The following is a 19,652-nucleotide window of genomic DNA, read 5'->3' on the forward strand; positions in this document are numbered from 1 at the left end:
TTTGAAATGTTGAACTGTGAGGCTTTCTGAGAACCTGGTGGCACTTGGGAAACTTCTATAGTTTGTATGAGTAAGAAGTATCTTCAGCCATTGCATGGATATAATTTTGTTAGGGATCACTGAAACATTACATTTAGGTGGCAACGCACTTTCAGAAGGTCTTACTCTCCAGGCAGGCAGTATAAAGTGGTCTCTTAAAGTCTCCTTCATGTTCTAGTAAATTTTTGATTGGCTCTTTATTAAAAATAATTTGCTATTTCGCATTAAGATTTTGCTGGTCTGTGGGTTAGTTAGTTAATCTGTCCTTCATTGGGTCTCACTGTTGTAAACTTAAGCACTTTAGCAACCCTCCCCCCCCCCCCAACTCCCGCCCCTGCCTGGAGTTCATGGAATTTCACACGTTGGTTTAAGTGTGCCCAAGAGTTTTGGAAAATGAAGGCAACTTTACCTAGGAATAGTCATGCTTCGAGTTTGTTCAACTGAAGGATGTTTACCTATTAGAAATGTGTGCCTTTTTAATGATGGAAAGCGAGCTTTTAAAAATATAATGAAGAGGCTTCCTGAACAGCTTCCTGAATTACCTGAAATACATGTGTATGTGTGTGGGTTGGTGGAAGTGAGAAACCAAACTCTGTGACTAGAGTCTCATCTTGTTCTTTCAGTGCACCTTTTGAAGGTAAAATCTTTGTAAGGCCTCTTAAATCTTATTCCAGTAAAAGATTCTTTCTGAACTCCAGATAGCACCCCAAGGACATTAAAATTCTCGTACTTCTTAAAGGTAAGTTGTCTGAATTGTGATTTTCTTAGCATGACTATCAGATCTGCTGCTATCTCTTGCTTTAATTGTTTTCCTTTGTTTCCTTTTAGATTTTTCCTCCATAATGTTCAGCATGGCATGGACCCTAGTTTTTAGTTTATCTTGGGGCCTTAGATTTTTAGCATGGTGGAGTGTAAAACAATTATCATGTTACATTCTTATTTCATTGGAATGTCTGTTTGACAAACTTGATGCAAAGTTCATGAGTGTGGTTTATACTGGAACTATCAGATAAAACAGATAATAATAATCATAGTTAATATGTATTGAACACTTATTGTTCCAGGCACTGTGCCAAGCATTTTACATATATAGCTCACTTATTCTTCACAGCAATCTGATGGGGATAGATGCTCTTTCTATGGCATTTTCAGATGAACAAACCGAGTGTAAGAAGGGTTAATGTTCAGTTATGTTACACAGTGGCCCAGCAAAGGCTGCATATCTGGCCTCTCATGACTTATGTTTTACCACCACACGAATGATATGAAAGAGTCTGTTCCTAAATGTTTTGTGGAACATGCACATGAATCTTTGTAAGGCTGAGATAGGCTAGGCCAAGTGGCCACAAGGTAGCAAGAAATATTCTAATAATGAGAACTCAACTGCCAATTTTGCTCTCAGCTCTAGACACCAAGGTTTCTTGGCCCGATGGCTTCATATTCAAATATGTTTGGCAGTGTTTCTCAAAACACTGAGTTACTATACTTTGCATTAACAGTGCTTGGCTTGGCTTTGTCTTTTATGCAGAAAGCCCCTCCAGGCCTCTGTAATGTGCTAAAAAAGATCTTGTCTAAAAACTCATGAAAATAAATAACATAAAACTGTTTTGAATAAATTTGAGTTAAGTGAAAGGAACCCTTTTCTGTGTATGCGTATTGCATACATACAGTTGTGTGCACCCGTGAACACATGTTCTGTCGTTGGGTCTGGGACAAATATCCTCCATAGTGAAGGACATCTCAGATTTTCCATGATAAATTATTTTAAGGGTGTCTAACTAATACTGGAAAAAATCAGCTCCACCTGAAACTTACTTTATTGTGTTTGCAGGATTAGTTATTACAAGGAAGCATGTAGATGAAAACCCATCATTACCTTAGCAGTTGGGGCTGCTGCAAATGTTTGTGTAATTGTTGGAAAGGATGGGAAGGCTGTCGGAAATAGATCAGGACCTCAAAGATTCAAGTGGCAGAGTAACACATCAGTTGGATTCTGGATGCTAGATAGACAAATGCAAAGCTTGATCTTTAACTTGCATGTTAATTATAAACAGGAAGTCCACACAGCACATCACTGAATTTTGTGAACGCCCTCCCTCCTTTTAAAGAAATTAATTGATGGGAATGAAAAACTATTAGACAGAAGCACATAGGTTTATTTTTGCCATTAACACCAAGACTCAACAGTCACTTCTGGAAAGCCTATAATAATTACTAAAATATACTGAACACTATTAGTATGCTAAACTGTTTATATGCGTTTTCTCATTTACCCCACTGAACAGCTACATTTTACAGATGAAGAAGCCAAAGATAGAGAGAGGAAGTAACCCACCGATAGAAGGGCTGATTGATTTGCGAGTGCAAGAGTCTATAATCTGCATTGGGGTCTGCCCAGGGATCGCTGATACCTGTCATGCACTTACATCTTTTTAACCCAGTTGTTCTCAGCCCTGGGGCTCATTAGAAAAATCCAAGGAGCTTAAAAATTTAGACACGCGTCTCATCCCGGATCAGTGAAATCAAAATCACTGGAAATGAAACCCAGGCTATTCTACTGTGCAGCGAAAGTTGGCCAAGACCCTTCACTCCCACCCCACTTTATTCTTGATCAGCCTGAAGAGTTGTGAGGTCAATTATTTCTCAAGTAAAAGTTTAATTAATCTGTAACTCACTGATTTAAAATTTGTATCAGTTTGTATGGGCTGGGCAAAAGTTTGCCTTTACAAAGGATTTGCTAAGCAAATCGATAGATTATACTGGAGCATAAGACAATGCTTATTCTATGAAAGAGCACAAATAGCTTTTGACCAAATAGGAAACTGTGTTCATTATAAACAAATTGATAGGTGAATTTTAGGTCATTTTAATACATATTAAATAACTCGGTAAGTACTGTTAATCCACAATATTTCATTAACCTGATTGATTACTTGCTTTAAAAATTGTTTCTGGGTCTACGGCCATGCTACTCTGAACATGTCTGATCTCTTCTGATCTCGGAAGCTAAGCAAGGTGGAACCTGGTTCTGGTTAGTACTTGGATGGGAGACCACCTAGGAATACCAGGTGCTGTAGGCATTAAACAAATAAAAAAAAATAAAAAACTGTTCCAGTTTGGTGGCTTTCTAAACAAATAAATAAAAATAAAAATTGTTTCTGAAAAAAATATTCTATAATTCTAACTTTTGATGCAGTCAACTCTGGTTCTGCTTACCTTTAGTTGAAATTAGTTATTGTTGTATGATGTGCTATAAGTATTCCTAAGTCATTTTATAGCAGGATGCTTTGCTTCATTCATAAAATGTTAGATTTCTTAAAAACAAGGATCTCATCTCTTACTCTTTTTGGTACCCATGTCCGTTTTTGGTCTGCACTTTGCAGGTGTTCTATAACTATGTGCATTTGACCAAGGCAGTGCCCGCTTGGGCAAAACAAAACTTCAGTTGAGGAAAACACAGATCTCACATTAAGGCTGAAGGCATCAGATGGCTGGTCATACTCATATGGGTTGTTTGTGACCCGTGTCCTTGAGATTGGACATGTCCGAGCCACGCCAGTTGTTAAATGGTTAAATTTTACTCCTGGAAAGATGTAAGAGCTCCTGCTGTACAAATGATATGTCCTTAAATGTGTGCTGGGTCACAGAATAGGGGAGACGCGGAGAGACTCTACCTGGTCCACTGCTGTCAATTTTGTGCATTCCCATAAAGGCAAGATGGTGCGGTAGTTAAGAGCTAAGGGTCTGACATCAGTAGATTCAGGTTCAGTAAATGGCTCTACCTCTTAGTAGCAGATTGGCCTTAGACAAGACACTTATCTTCTCTGAGTGTCTCTTCATCTTTAAAGTGGGGTGTTGTGAGGATTAAAGGAGTTAAGTTGTAAACGTGATTGTAAATCTAAATGTGCGTTAACTTTTACTACTAACATAAAATGGAACTAATGATAAGTTTAGACCAGTTGTTATTAACAGGGTATGATTCTGCCTCCTGGGGGACATTTGGCAATGACTGGGGACAGTTTTGGTTGTCACAATGTGATGTGTCTGGGGGTGCTACTGGCATTTAGTGGGTAGAGGCCAGGGATGCTGCCAAACATTATACAATGCACAGGACAGCCCCGATAACAGGGAGTTATTTGGTCTCCAATGTCAGCGAGTCAGGATTGAGAAGCCCTGGCTTAGAGCGTACTAAGCACATGTAAGTGAAAATAAATCAGCCAAGAAAAGTTTTAGTATTAAATTGTTTTAGTATATTATGGGAAGTCAAGTCATGATAAGTATTTCACTTAAGAGTCTGGGGAATAGACTTACTGTGATGACTAGGGAAGAAGTATCACTCAGGAAAGGCAAAGGAAGTTTGCTTTTAAGAACTAACCCACCTAGGACCTAAGAGTTAGTGGAATATACCTGAGAAGGCCATAGGGCTGCTATTTGGGAATTAAATTGCTGAAAGCCATGTTCTTCCTGCCACTTCTGAAGCTACCTTATAAAGAAGCATTTAGGTAGTGGAGGAACTTTTGTTGCTTTTTAAATAAAACTAAATGTATGTATTCATTAATATGCACACGAATACAAATCTGGCAAATCGTGTAGAGTATTAAGTTGGGGTCATTTAGGAATAACCTCTAATCCACAGCTAGCAGTGCACTGGCCGCTATACTAACATACACTGGGTCTCTTCTGTATTGCTCAATATAATCAAGTTTAAACATTAGAGAATGAGTAGTAGGACTTTTTGTAGTGAGTGGAATTTACATTTTGCTCTGCATTTTGCTATAAAAACAATTGGTTTTGAAGACTAGTGTTAGAATGATCTCCAGTGCCCTGAGATATGAGCAGAACTTATATTACATATACACATATTTAATTTATCATATAAATATTTTAAAATAAAAAACATTCTTTAGAATAGAATCCAACCTCTTTGACCCGGCATCTCAGGCTCTTAAAAATTAGATCACAACCTATGTGCTGAGCCTTGATCCCCACCGTATTCCTCACCTATGCTTTGCTCCCTTTATACCAGGGTGATAACAGTATGAAGTCAACTTTATGATTGATGCAATTATATAATAATAGTTTTTTGATGCAATTGTATAATAGTAGTTCCCCAAGTAGAGCATGTACAGATGCACCAGGCACTGTGCTTGCCTGTCTTTGTGCCTTTATTCCTCCCTCACCCAGAAAGATTTTCTTCTTCTCTTTTAAAATTTACCCCATATTCATCGTCTATTTTAAAATCCACCCCAAAACATTCTTCACAAGACCTTTCTTTTTATCTTCTTGAATCCCCAGGCCTATCGAAATTAATCCCTTTCTCTTTAGAGACCCAAAGGACTGTGTTCTTCTTTGGTTTGCCTTTTGTTAGAGCTAGTGACAGCAATACCCTTGTTCCCTGTATTGTATACAGCCACTTCAAGGTAAGGAGCTATGACTGTATGTTTTTCCATCTGTCATAGGGCTTTTGTACACAGTCAGTACCTAAGAGACTTGATTGAATAACTTAGTGGATCTTCCCCTTGTCATCAACTTGAGGTTCTGTTTACTATCATGCTATTCGCTGTGCGTTTCCTTTGAAATGAATCTAAAGAGATTAAGTCTAAGTGGACACTTAGCTCCTTGATGGTGGGGGCTGTGTCTAATTCTACTCGGTAGCTCCTCTTCACCTCTTTGTTATATACTGTTTGTTGTACGAAAGACAATTGAAGGTCTTCAGAGCGTTTATTCAATGAACTTAATCAGGGAGATAGTTGGAGTTAGTCTCTGCATTAGTCATACAGCTAGTATGATTTAGAACTCATTTATATACAAATCTTATCTTGTAAAAAGAAAGATAAAATGGAGGATAAAGAGCTTCCTCTAGAAATGGAAATTAGCCCGAATAAAGACAAACGCGAAAAGGTATGTGTGTCAGACATTTCAGCTTGATTTAAAGGTGTAGTGCTTTAGATTACTAAAATCTGTAAATAAACATACATTTACTGTTTTTTGCTTGGTGCTGGACGCTACTGGAAGAGTAAGAGCAACTTATAATATGGCCCCTGTCCTCTAGGAACTAATAATGCTCTAGTGCATGGCTTGGCAAACATTTTCTTAAAGGGCCAGATAATATTTCAGACTTTACGGGCTATTTAGTATTATGCAAGTATACAATTCTGCCATTGTAGCATGATAGAGGCCACCATAGACAATACAAAAACAATTGAGCATAACTGTGTTCGAATAAAACTTTATGTATAAAACTGGCACCTGGGTTTGGTGCATGTCTTAGTTTGCTGACTCCCTGCTCTAGAGTATGGGTGAGTGTGTATATATATGTATGCATATAAAATTAGGATTGGAGTGTATGCTTTTTACTGCCAACATTGTATGTACTCTGATGTGGAAGAGAAAGCTGAGCCAGAGCAGTAGGGGAGAAGCTTGATGAAGGGGGACTATCAGTTTGTCTCATGATCACATGTATAGACATTTTCTTCATTCCACTTTTCTACCGAAAAAGTTGTTTGTAAAGTCATTCAGTTTTTTCATTTATTCTATAAGTATTTGCTAAATGGCCACTACACACAAATATTCATTCTAACTATTTCAAGTATCATAGTTGGATCTGTTTCGCATATTTTAATGACTTATTTTACACATTTTAACATCTCTGGAATCGGGATGCATTTCGTAATTGATGGTGTTACAAGATTTTTCTTTCTCTGCAGATGTCAGTTAAGATGTGCCTTACAATCAATGGTGGCTTAGATTCAGAATAAATATGGTCGATGTTTTAGCAGTGCCTTAAATATTTTTTAGAATAGAATCATTTACTTTAGATATTTTAGTTTTTACATTTGCATTTACTCAGTAACCTACCAGACAGAAAGATTCTGAGAGCATTTTAAATAAAGATTCAAATGCTTTTTTTTTTTTAAACTAATACCTTAAGTCCTGACAGAGATTGGTTGCTTTACATGTCTCAGTTAATGTTCTGTTAAATAAACTTCTCATGTCAAGCATAGCTTTTTCTAGCTCTTTGATGATTTTGGCTTGTTTCACAGATTTTCTTCCTAAAGGTAAATATGGACAGAAATTTCAGAAATACCATTTTGTGGCCCAGTGAGGAACCTGGTTGTAGCCCTCTGTGTCTATTACCTATAACTTTCCCTTTGTTAGAAGCACAGAATTTGAGAACAGGTGTTGGAATATGTGTGTTTCTCTTCAATTTATCTCATTTTAATTTCATTGCTCTAAGATTTTCTAAAACTATGAAGTTCTTTATGCAGTACTGGCCTAATTAGGAAAGCTTGGGAAGGTTTATAAAAGGTTTAATGTTCCCCCTCTTTCCTGTCTATATAAATCAATTAAAACGGACTATGAAGAAACACTCAAATTGTGTATAATTCTAGATTTCATTTCTATGTGCTTGTTTTCTACATTTGAGGAGGAGGTTCTGCTTAACAGTACTTATGATTTACGGTAGCCAGAGATACATTTCAACCAGCTCCATTGATATATGGGAATACGACATAATATAGAAACATTATTTATGTTTCTGATCAGAAGGGGGAAGCTGTTTCTTATGGTGTGCTTATGGTTTGAGCAGCATAAATAGTAAGCACATCTGTCTTTGTAATTAGTATTAAAAAAATCAGAAAAATTAAAGTTCAGATTAGTATTTCACAATTGACATCTCTAGATATTTTTAAGTTAATGCTTCGAAGTAATAATAGTAAATACTCCTGTTTTTTTGTAGTTTTTGGCTCCTTTTGGCATAGCTTTTGTTTATTTAGTCTCTTTAAAGTTATCATTTGAATGCTGAGTCTTGAAATAATCACTACAGTTTTTTCCTCGTGTGTATTTTAGAGAAGGTCTTCAGTGCAAGAAGGTGGTTAAATATTAATTGCCAATTGATCATTAGAGAGCGATAAACTGTGATTCTTATACCACATGGAGAATTTTACAGTGTGGTATTTGTGGTATTTTGTGCGTGTGTATATCCCTAAGCATTTCAAACCATAGTTTTCCTTAATGACATTCTTTTTATAGGGCATGCAATCCGAGAGGTAGGAAAGGGCAAGCCAGAGCTGCAATTCATTCAAAGATTTCTTCTTGGAATAACTCTGGAAAATAAATTTTATTTTTTTTCTGACATCTCGAATTGCAGTTTTTATCTCCCTTTACCTTAAGGTACTTAAGAGGAAACTATAATGACTTTTAAGAGTAGGTCCAAACTGTAATTTCGTTGAGTCCTCTTATTTTTAGGCAAGGAATCAGAAGAAGGCTGCCACTACCATTTGTGGGGCCAGTGCAAGTGGTAATGGAGACCCACAACCAGATATCTAAATATGCTAAAGGTCTGTCTAATCAAGCTATGCCTCCTTTCTCTTCTGGGGTCTGTAGCCCAGTGCCTAGAAGCTTTGAGCCTCAGTCTCTTCAGGGCCAGTCCTGTGGCCCATGAGCCTGTGTGGCAGCATGGATTTGCTGGTGCAGGGCAAGCTAACAGCTGGACCTAGGCCAGAGACCCCTGAACCCATCAAATCCAAAATGGGGATGACATGCCCAAGCTCTCCAGAGAGGTGGGTTGGTCAGGTTTTCTACCTCCAGGCCATACTTGTATGACTCAGGCCTTCCAGAAGGTTCTAAGTGCCTCTCAGACCATAGCCTTTGAGCAAGGGGAAGGGGAAGGAGCAGAGTTATCTGGGGAATCTGGCATATGTAGACACCCATTATGTCCTTGATTTCCAGGGGCAGAGGCTGTGGTTCATCTTCTCATGGGCTCTCAGCCCAGCATCCTCTGATCTGGGGACCAAGTTTAGCTAACACATCCTTCCCATTGGCTCAGGCAGTAACCAAATAAATACAAAACTTCTTTATATGTTTGAAAAGAAAAAAATTGCATTTTGAGGTTTGTCATGTACGAGGCTCTCTAAAGTGAATGGCCCAGGACAAGGGCCCCTCTTGTCTAGGTCTAAGAGGTCAAGGGGCTTGGACAACATTATATAGCTAACTAGTGGTACAGACACGATGATATCTTCTTCACAAACTACAGATTTGTCCCTTCTACATTATAATTTATACTTGCTTCTGATAAAGTTCAAGAAAAGGAAAGAAATGAAAAGGCAGAACTAATTTAAATAAGGTATTATTCACATTATCATGATCCCATCTTAAGGGTTCTTTCTCTGCTGGATAAGGAACCCTTAAAACTAACATGTACACATGTTAGAAAGAAAATCTATCAAAACACTCTCCTGTGAGACATTTTCTGTTTCATAGGAAATTCAGGTGTGTGAATTATTTCCTTCTGTCTTGTCATAGAAAAAAAAGGAAAGCAACGTGACTTTATAGTTCAGCTGAGGAGGCCAGGGTTGGCATTTTCCAGGGAGATTGCTTATCATGAAGCAAAGTTATATTCGTAAATGGATTTCTGCATAAACCTTACAGGAACAGTTTGCAGATGTGGACAGCATTCCCAAGAAAAGATTTTTACAGTGACTGACATCCCTAAAACCTTCCCAGAGAAAGGAAAACGTGTCCTTTCTTAATTTCACGTATGCTTTCTCCCTGATCAAAAGGCTAATTTATCTGTGGTGGCACCTGAAAAATAAATTTTTTAACACGGTTGCTTCACAGTAAAGATGAAAGTACAAGCAAGTATTAGACAGGCCAACTAGAAGGGCTCGTGTGTGGAGGATTTTATATTTCTTCTTTCAATAAACACATGTGGCATCCAGGAAGGGTGATATCGTCATCTGGTGGCGTGATGGAGGTCCCCACTGACTCTGCAAATGTACAGGTTAATGAAATATAAAATGTAGTGTTAGGTACAGGCAGATATTTTGTGGGTTTGGAAGTCTGTTGATGGGAATAAAATCTTAAATCTTGTTGGTCTCAAGGATCTGGGAGAGGAGGGTGGGCAGAAGGTCTTAGGCTGGAAAGTGAAAAGTTGGATTCGTTTTTGCCTCAAACACTGTCCCTGGATGTCCATCCTGTGAGAGGTCAGTGGAAGAACTATGTGAGAGATGTTTCTTCTGTAGGCTTCTTATGTTGACTTGCTTTGGTGTTTTTACCAATATGTTTATTGGTTGTTCATTTAACACCTGTAATATATGTCTATTTTTGCATTGATTGGAGGGATTATGCTTGTTTACATGATTGGCTTTACCCTTGGGCTCTGAGCTTTTTAGGGCAGTACTTAGTCATGTTTTCCTCTTTATTCCCAATAGAACTGATGAAACTTTAGAAATAGCTGTCATTTAGTTGCATGGAACTAGTTGTCATTTGGTTGCATGGACCCAGAAAAGCAATGCCTCTTCAGTGGGAAGAACTGCTTCCATATTCTTACTACTGAGGGTCCAAAACAATGCATCAAATAATAAATAGGCCCCAACACTCGAGAAGCTGTTAGCAAAACCTTGGCTTTCAGCAGCATGGGATCTAAAACAACTCCCAAAGCACATCATTTTCACAGAAGATGCAAGTTCTAAAAAAACTGAGAATACCTTTCTGCACAGAGAAGTCACTGTCCTTTAGAAAGGAAAAAATATTACAGTGGAATCCACTCAAGAGCATTTGCTGTTCCCAGGGAAACGATCTGCTCAGCAGATGGCCTTCACATTTAAGGCCTTGATAATGTGAGGATTGGAAACTATCATCCTGAATTGCAGAGGAAGAAAAGTTGATTTTCCGTGTATGGAGATGGTTTTTCAAGTAATACTTGGAAAAAAAAAAAATGGAAGCAGTATTATCTGAAGCTCTGAATTTATATGTGGCCCTCTATTGCTTGGATATATGCTAAACAAGGATGTATTTTGGTAAGGAGATATTAAGTGAGCTAAGATAACCAGGAAAGTTTCCATAAGCATGTATTCCTACTTTTTATTCTCTCATACATTGTTTTCTCTGCCTAGATCACTTTTCCTTCAATTACTTTGCTTGAATCAGTTAATGTTGGCATATCTTTCAGATCCCAGGTTCATGGTCACTTCCACAGGAGAGCCTGCCTTGAATTCCCAGATCCAGTTTGGTTCTCCTCTTTAAACAATTTCATATCATCCTATAGCAGGAATTGCGAACTGGTATGTGTATGGGAGCCAAGTGTGTGACGTAAAGAATGCTATTATTTAACTTTTAATTAATTAATTAAAACTTAAATTTAAATAGTCACATGTGGCTAGTGGCTACTATATTGGACAGCACAGGTTTATAAGAAAAACAGCAGCATAAATATGGCAAATGGTTGAATTTGTACTCACTGTTAGGGAGACAGAAGGGAGTGCTGAGGACTGTGGAATCAGAAACCATGTGCCCTATCCAAAAGAGACAGCTGTTTCAATTTTAGTCAATTTTTATTGTAATTAAAATATTTTCCTTATTTAAATATTTTATCGAAATTAAGTAATTTCCTTATTTAAATAAATGGCAATTTTTAAAAAGTTTAAAATTCTTGGTCAGATTTTACTGTTGTGCAGCCATTTTGTGACTTCTGTGACTTCTCATGGCAAGTATCATTATTACAATTGTTAGTGTAATTATTTGTTAATTTTGTCTCCCCAGTAGAATGTAAGCTTCATATAGATAGGGGCCATACCTGTCTTGTTTACTATTACAACTCAATACTCAGCTTGATATTGAGTTAGGTATTCAGTAATATTTGTTCAGTGATTATTGGATGCATAAGGTAAAAATAAATTAAAAGAGGGGGAAAAAAGCTAAACCTAAGAAGTAAAAGACAGAATTTGTTTTTGGATGAAACCCAACCTGCTTTTCTGCGTGAATAAGTAGTTGCCTGGATGGGCCAAACTCTTTTGGATATAATTCAGTATATGGTGGTGGGTTTAATGAAACAGACCAGATTTTAGAAGAACGTAGTATGTGGCCTTGAGTACACCTGATTCCCAGAGAAAGGGGAGAGAGGTGACATAGGCCAAAGGATTCTGGACAGGGGAGGCTCTTTGCGAAAGCAGTTATTCCACTGTGAACTCTAAAAGAAACAAAGGAGAGTCAGTTGTTTCAAGATTATAGGAAAAAATGCTGCTGCTGCTACTTGTCATGGTGTCTATATCCCAACTGAAACCATTCTGTCATAATACCCCAAACCATCTGACTACCCTAGAAATTCCAGTGTTCATGGTCCAAAAATTGTTAAGAACTGTGGATCAAAACCTATGCCATTACTGTTAGTCTAGCTCATGGAATTGCAATTTTGGGATGTTGGTATAAAGCTTATGAATTTTAACAATTAAATTTTCTACTCTCCAGTTATCCAGTTGAACTTATAAAACAAAGCTCAATGAAAGAAAAAGATATTCTCTTCAGTTGTATATGCAGTTTTACTACATTCCACATTTGGCTATTAAGGCAATTGCTTTGAATTGAGCAAATCATCTGAGATGTCTGGTACATGAGAAATTATTCCAGAAAATGGTAAATTGTGTTTATTTTCATGCTGCTACTTTTTGCCTTGTCTATAGATGAGTTTTCATAGTGATACTTTAAGATAGAAAACTGTGATAGATTCTCATTTCTACTACTGTTGTTAGTATTGCTGCTGTAAGGAAAGAAGTACATTAAAAACCAATTTTAGCCTTTCCGCACTACCCAGAGAGGGGCCCATATGGCATTGTTCTCGGTTCCCACGTTACTTAAAGGAAAACTTTCACAGTGTTCAGCCTTGGATGTCCTGCAAATGAAGGAGGAGGATGTCCTCAAATTCCTTGCAGCAGGAACCCACTTAGGTGGCACCAACCTAGACTTCCAAATGGAACAGTACATCTACAAAAGGAAAAGTGGTAGCATCTACATCATAAATTTGAAGAGAATCTGAGAGACGCTTCTGCTGGCAACTCGTGCCATTGTTGCTGTCCAAAACCCAGTGATGTCATTATGATATCATCCAGGAATACTGGCCAGCGAGCTGTGCTGAAGTTTGCCGCTGCCACTGGAACCACTCTTATTGCTGCCGCGTCGCTCCTTCCAGGAGCCGAGATTTCCCAGGGCCGACCACCAGCTTCTCACAGAGGCATCTTATGTTAACCTGTCTACTCTTGCTCTATGTAACACAGGCTCTCCTCTGCACTATGTTCCCTTGCAACAACAAGGGAGCTCACTCAGTGGGTCTGATGTGGATGCTGGCCTGGGAAGTTCTGCACATGTGTGATACCATTTCCTATGAACACTCATGGGAGATCATGCCTGATCTCTACTTCTACAGAGAACCTGAAGAGACTGAAAAGGAAGAGTAGGCTGCTGCTGAAAAGGCTGTGACCAAAGAGGAATTTCAGGGTGAATGGACTGCTGCAGCTCCTGAGTTTACTGCTGCTCAACCTAAAGCTGCAGACTGGTTGGAAGGCACACAGATGCCCTCTGTGCCTATTCAGCAGTTTCTCACTGAAGACTGGAGCACTCAGCCTGCCACTGAAGACTGGTCTGCAGCCCCCACTGCTCAAGCCACTGAATGCGTAGGAACAACCACTGAGTGGTCGTAAGCTGTTATTCCACAAATTCTTAAACAAAATGGAAATAAGGTTAGTGGAAAATAAAGCTTATAAAAGTTTAAAAAATAAGTAAAAACCACTTTTAGGCAGAGTAATGGGCCCCCAAAGACATGGACATCTTAATCCCTGAAATTTGTGATTATATTACCATATATGGCAAAAAACTCTTATAGATATGATTAAATTAAGGATCTTGAGATGGGGTGATTATCCTGGATTAATTGGGAAGGGCTACATTTCATCCCAACAGTGCATTGCCCAGAGTATGCTTTCAATAAATATTTACTTCATTGAATTAAGAATGTAAATCTTGCTGAGTAGGTGGCATAATTCTGAATTTTTATATGTATTTTATAATGTAGAGCAATTTTAACTGAATTTCCCTCCTTTTTCTTATTAGTTCTCAGTTGTATAGTTTTACAAAGAAGTACTAAGATTTATTTATTTTTCAAAAATTTTCCACAGTTTGGCTAGGCTGTCCTTTTTCTGAATTACTTAGGTTTTACCATGTAGTTCATTTCTAGTATATTTCATATGGTGTTTGATTATGTCAAAGTTTGACAATGTTGCTATGAAGTAATTATTGAATTTATTTTTCTGTCTTTAGTTCATGTCTTCTGGGCTTCGCTTAAGCTTTCCTTTTAGAGAAGGCTTTCAAAAGTGTGTGGTTTTGTATCCATGAATTCCTGGAAGTTCTGGATGGTTGGAAAATGATTCACACAGTAAATACCTAGGGCTGAATTTGCAAATCATATGGTAAAGTCTTGCAGTCTGGCCATCAATCGTTACCCTGCTGGAAGTAAATAAAAGAGATTAGTGTCCACTCAAATCTTCTCAGCTATGGCTCTGACATAACGGGCATTTTTTAGAGCAGTGGTTATCCAAGTGTAGTCCTTGGACAGGCAGCACCAGCATGACTTGAGAACCTGTTCAAAATCCAAAGTTCCAGGGTCCACCCCAGACCTACTGATTCAGAAATTCAGAGATTGGGCCCGGCAGTCTACATTTTAATAAGTTGTCCAGGTGATTCTGATTCACACTAAAGCTTAATAACCACTGCTTAGAAAGATAGAGGAAAAAGTGTTTTAAATTGTCCTGCCTCCTGCATGTACTTAATATGTAAGACCTAGAATAAACCTGGGTTTTTTTCTTTAGTTCCTTTTATGAGCATACTCTAAGAAGGTCATCATCCTGGGATTTTATTCACTCATTTATTTACTTTGAATCTGAGAATTATAAATCTCAATGCTATATCTGAAAGGTTTTTATTCTTTATTAGGAAGGCAGCTGGTAGAGGTATAGGCATTTGAGCAAATTATTACAAATGGTTGTTTGTGACATTAATTAGTTCTTTCACACTTCTGTCTCTAATTGAAAGAGATTTTCTTGTACAGAGATTCATTTTTGTTCTGTCTTGAACCACATTGCACCTAAATTTCAGGGGGTCAGAAATTTTGGGCATAACACTGTGCTTAGGGCTTCAGTGCATTAGAAGAACTCTGTTGTGCTGAGGAGCAAGCAGTGGCTCAAGGAAGGAAGCTGCTCATTCATGGTCCAGTAGGTTATCAGTGGCTGAGCTGGGGCACATTCACATCCCCTTCTAAAGTCTCTTTCTTAACCACCGCTGAGTACCACCTCACCAGTGTCACTGGGCCATGATACAGCACCAATTACTGCTCTCTGGGCCTTTCTACAGTTAGAGTATCTATGCTCTTAAAGCCCTTAAAAGTCATACCTCCTCTTCTCCTCCCCAAAGTATAAACTTGTAGTCCAAGAAAAGAATGCCTTCCAGAAAAACTACTAAATATAGCAAAGGGAGCTGGAGATGTTATTTAGATTTATGGTTCTCAGGATTTTGGAGTTAAAAAAAGATATGGTAATATAAGTAAATACGTGCATGTTTATTTATATGTATACCAGCAAACCTTGCTATAGAGTCGCCAGCTTTTAATTTTCCTAACTTAGGAAATTGAAAAAAAAAATCACAGCTATCATCAACTGCCTTCATCATTTTCAATCTCAGACTTTTTCTCTTCTCAACACTCAGTCTCTGGGTGAGCTCATCCATTTTATGGCTTTATATACCATCTGTTTATTGATGATTCTCAAATTTATATCTTTGACCTCAATCTCACCTTTGAGTTCTAGAATCATCTGTTCAATCATTATTCCACCTCTTTGCTTATATGTCTAATAGACATTGCAAATGTAATGAGTCCAACCTAGATTCTTAATTACCCCCATTTCCTTAGTCTTTTTTCAGTTTCCCATCTGATGCTTTCGACAAAATCTTACTGTTATCTTTTGGCCTCTCTTTCTGTCACAATTCATATCCAATTCATGAACAAATCTCGTTGGTTCTACTTACAGCATATATTTGGAATTCAGCCCCTTCTTACCACTTCAGCTGCTGCTATCCTACACTAAACCACCATGATCATCTCTCACCTGAATCTTTCAGTAACCTCCTGATTACTCCATGCTTCTTGCTTCCTATAACCAGTTCTCCACACAGCTCTAGAATGATTCTTTTAAAAGTGAGACCATGTTGCTCCTCTGCTCAGAATTCTCCCATGGCTCCCATCTCTTTAAGAATAAAAGCCAGAATCCTTTACCAGTAATAAATCATATGGATAACATATCATCACCTGATAGAATGTGATGACAAGGGTACTTGGCCTCTGTGGATATTCTTCTCAAAACCCATAACCCTAGGCTAAACATGAGGAAAACATCTGAGAAACCCATATTGAGGGACAATGTACAAAATACATAGTCGGTACTCTTTAAAACTGTAAGGGCATGACAAGTAAGGACTTAGAAACTGTCACAGTAGAGGAGAGTAAGAAGACATGTCTTCATGCAATGTGGTATTCTGGATTGGATTCTGGAACAAAAAAAAACATTAATGGGAAAACTGGTGAAATTTGAATAAAGTCTGGAGTTTAATACTATTATACTGATGCTATTTTCTTAGTTTTGAGAAGTGTACCTCAGTTGTGTAAGATGTTTAACATTTGAGGAAACTAGCTGAGACTTCTCTTTGAGCTTTCTTTCTAACTATTCTACACATCTAAAATTATTCTGAAAATATAATTTTATCTTAAAAAAAAAAAAAAGCCAAAGTTTTTATAGTGGCCTATCAGGCCTTATGTGATCTGGATCTGATACATGCTCTAACCTTACCTTCTGTAACTCTCTTGCTTCAGCCACACTAAACTCTCTCTTGGATATGCCAAGTTTGTTTTTGTTTCAGACCCTTTGTACTTGCTGTGTGTTATGCCTAGAGTGCTCTTCCTTCAGTGCATGTCCAGCTCCTTCACCTTCAGATATTTGCTCAAATTCCACAGTATGAGAAAGGACTTCCCTGACACTTCCCCCACTTCTGCCCTACTTTCTATTACCTTATCCTGCTTTATTATTATTTTTTAGATGCGTGTGTGCGTGTGTGTGTGTGTGTGCGTTCATTGTATTTCTTCTTCCACTAGAACATAGCTTCATGAAGCAGGAAAATGTTTTATTTACTTCATATCCACAGAATAATGCCTGGCATAGAGAGAAGACTTACAATGCACATTTATTGAATGAATGACTGCATTTCATAAAAATTTAGAGTGAACATCCAATCTCAGAAGGAGCAATAATAATCCTTTAAATGGTATTGAGTTAGCTTTATGAAAAATTCATAAAATTGGACACTTTGGTTTGTTTTACTGTGGACTAATGAATACTTGATAGCAGATGGGCACTGGTCTACCAGCTGGGATTTTTAGAACCTTTGGGCTAGGTCATTGTTCCTTCAAAGGAAAGTGGTATTTTAGTTATTTTAAACTCATGCTATCCAGTATAGTAGCCACTAGCCACATATGCCTGTTTACATTTAAATTAATTAAAGTTAAGTAAAATTAAAAATCCAATGCCTTCATGGATATTTCTTGTGCTCAATAACCACTTGTGGCTAGTAACTACCATAATGGATAGCACGGCTATAGAACTTTTCCATCATTACAAAATGTTGTATTGCAGTGCCATTTTAGACAAGCAAGTCTTTGTTTTCATGCCTTTGGATAATAAAAATCAAATGATAATAGCAGCAGTATAATTTATTGGCATTTGTCATGGGGCAGACACTGTGTAGTCTGCTTTCTAAGTGTTCTTTCGATCCCCAGGTCAAGGAGAGTAAGTAAGTTTCCCAAGGCCAAATAGCTGATAAGCCAGGTGTCAAACTCAAGACTTGTGCCAAAGTAAGGCCTATAAACACTGCATTTCAGAGAAGCAACATTTACAATTGTGAGGGATCACTCCATTTTGATGTGTCTTTGGAAAATCGTCTCTCGTCATCAGGTGGCAGGATTGCTAGGATATGTTTGTTTCTTTCCCCTCTTTTGATCTCATCAATAAACTACAGCTTTACTCTGTAGGGTAAATTTTATACCTAAATGCCTCCTCACTATTTTTATTTTGCAAATATCTGTCCCACATGCTCTCTAGTTCTCCGCATATTGGTTGCAAGCACCACTCACAACTGTTAAGTAGAGGTCCTTATGATGTGTGGTAAAGATAGCAGAGTCATACTGTGGCCCTGGCCATTTCACTTTCTGTTTTCTCTTTGGGTTGCTGGTTGAACACATTATCTCTACTTGTGCTCTGCTGGGACTGGGACTTGTTACACAAGAGTAAAGTTAAAAGAATTGATAGAACCAATAATTGCACATGACTCTTCTGAAATGGAGGCCATTGGAGCATGAGAGGATGATTTCTCAAAGATTAAAAAGGAGGGAAATTCTAGATTGTTAAGAGAAAGCCCTCTGAGAGAGGCCTTGATTGGTTTGGGAGACTATCCAAACCAATTTTTAATCTCATGTATTTAGGTCAGAGAAGATTTTTGTTTATTTTGGGTTGTTTTGGTTTACGATTAAGAAATATGTCTAGATCTTATATTTTACAAAGAATTTTTTTCTAGTGTAAATTGTGTAATGTTTATTTTGTGTGGCCAAAGGATATTTTTAAAGGCAACTGAGAGATAATTTATTTAGTTGATTTTCTTATTTAAGCATTCTATGAGGAAAATGTTCAGTAACTAGGCCATATGTCTGTTATTGAAGTCATTGTTGACAATTTGAATAATATTGTTCTTGAAGAGGACAGCTAATAGTGATGATCGACTGCTAAAATTCAGCCCGTCAGGCCTGAACTGTTTCTCTGTGACTCGCAAAAGATAGAGAAATATGTTTAATACAGATAAATGTGTCATAACTATAACCCCTGATAATCAACTACTTTATAATGCATTGACAGTTATGTCATGGAATGTCATGTAGTGTGATTGGAATGTTCAGATACAAGGCAGCCAACCGAGATGCTATACTACATGCACATTTGTTTGTGAGAATGCTACATACATAGGTGGTGGCTTCTGAGCTAGGTGTTGGGTAATGGGTTGGTTTTGACAGGAAGAGATGAGTTGATGGAGCATCCCTAAGTGAAGAATGTGCATGCAGGTGAAGGGCACGGGAAGTCTGTTGTATATTGAGGAATGAACACTCAATTCAATTACTGAAATATGAGGGAAAGTTCTTAAAAGATAGGTTGGGGTCAGGGCAGGAAAAGCTTTGAATGCTCAGTAAAAGAATTTTTTTTTAACACAGAAAGAGTCATTCAAAGTATTGGAGCACCATGCTTTAGAGAGCTTAATTTGAATTCAGTGGAGAAGCCAAGATGTGTATACAGTATTACGCTTAAAGGTATGGGCCCTGGAATCAGACTGTCCTGGTATGAATTCCAAGCATCAGCCTTGATTTCTACAACTGTGAAATGGAAGTAATAATAGTTTCTACCTCTGCGTGTTGTTGTATTAAGAGAAGATAAGCAAAGCACATGTCATAGTGCTCTGCCCTTATCTGACACACATTATTTTATCTTAATTTAATTTTGTTATTATCACTTCATTGAAACATGCCTAAAAACTATTGCAATAATCTATGTAAGAGGTGGTACATGTCTTGGAAATGCTGGGATGAGTGACAAAACACATTCGAATGCTGTTGGTACTTTTAATTTTATGACATAATTTTTAGTTTGCCTTTTCCTCCTACTTTACAGTAAAATGATTAGAAAACACAACTGTTAATT

The 19,652-nt window shown here is 37.7% G+C and overlaps 1 protein-coding gene and 1 pseudogene across 20 annotated transcripts in view; both read left to right on the forward strand.

The window, feature by feature from the left end:
- Positions 1 to 19,652, forward strand: part of ERC2 (ELKS/RAB6-interacting/CAST family member 2) — a 941,255-nt gene that overhangs the window by 220,288 nt on the left and 701,315 nt on the right. The window lies entirely within an intron of this gene.
- LOC105299869 lies at positions 12,641 to 13,511 on the forward strand (annotated as a pseudogene).

This window comes from Pteropus vampyrus, unplaced genomic scaffold (genome assembly GCF_000151845.1).
Source record: "Pteropus vampyrus isolate Shadow unplaced genomic scaffold, Pvam_2.0 Scaffold195, whole genome shotgun sequence".
NCBI classification, from domain to species: Eukaryota; Metazoa; Chordata; class Mammalia; order Chiroptera; family Pteropodidae; genus Pteropus; species Pteropus vampyrus.